Raw genomic sequence first — 1,046 nt, forward strand, 5'->3', positions numbered from 1 at the left:
ATTGTTGTGGAACTTGTTGTAGGAAGACATGGTGAGCAACCCCCCGAATCCGATACCCAGAGAATAGAAAATCTGAGTGGCAGCATCACCCCAGATCTAGGTGGAAATGAAAAATATAAGTTTAACAAGTTTGTATAATATATAGTTAATGGACATTAGTCTGTTTATTTGAGTAGAGATAAGCATATTGATATAATAATGCCATTACGTGCTGGAAAAAGTTAGTTTTAGTTTTAGTAGAGGTTTTACGGCGCTCACAACTGCATAAGGTCATATGAGCGCCAGAAGATTAGAGGTGTTACAAGAGAGTAACAAACATAAAGAAGAATAATGGGAGAAAAGGATGACAGATGTATGATAGAAAAGAAGGAGCAAACCACACCAGAGCATCCGCCAACCACCCACGGAAAAAGTTTGAAAGTTACAGAGATTATAATTTTTGGTGGTTGTTTTTTCTGAGTGATGGGTATTGTTTTCTTTCCACATACACAACAAATTACTGATACTGATATGTTCTGTTTTCTATTTTTCTGTGCATAAAACATGAAAATCAGGAAAATTCGTTTTGAAAAAGTGCAAAACATGTCGCGAACGGTGTTACGGTAACTTGCATAATTTTTGCATAATTTTGCTTTTTTTTGGTGCATAATTCGGCCATCTAAATTTGCAAATTTCTACGGGGACAGATAAATCAATGAAGAAAAGTTTTTAATCTAGCCTCAAATGTTGTGGAAAATAATATGATAAAGTTAAAACAAATTAATACAAACTGCTGTGCAAAGTACATGTATGGGTGACAATGATTCAACTGTTAAAAAGATATTTCGGGACAAGTTGCGCCACGATTTTCTGACCTCTCTACAGCTGGGTACCCGTTAGATGAACAGACTCAAAAGAATCGATCGTCGAGTCATTGTCGAACCAGTGCGCACTGCTTGTGAACGGACACCTCCCTCATTTAATTGTTTACAATGGTGTCTTAGAAGACAGACTTTCCCAAGATGACATCTAAACGAAACTAATGAAAAACTGAAAATTAAACTACA

Source organism: Aplysia californica, unplaced genomic scaffold, assembly GCF_000002075.1.
Source record: "Aplysia californica isolate F4 #8 unplaced genomic scaffold, AplCal3.0 scaffold01396, whole genome shotgun sequence".
NCBI lineage: Eukaryota > Metazoa > Mollusca > Gastropoda > Aplysiida > Aplysiidae > Aplysia > Aplysia californica.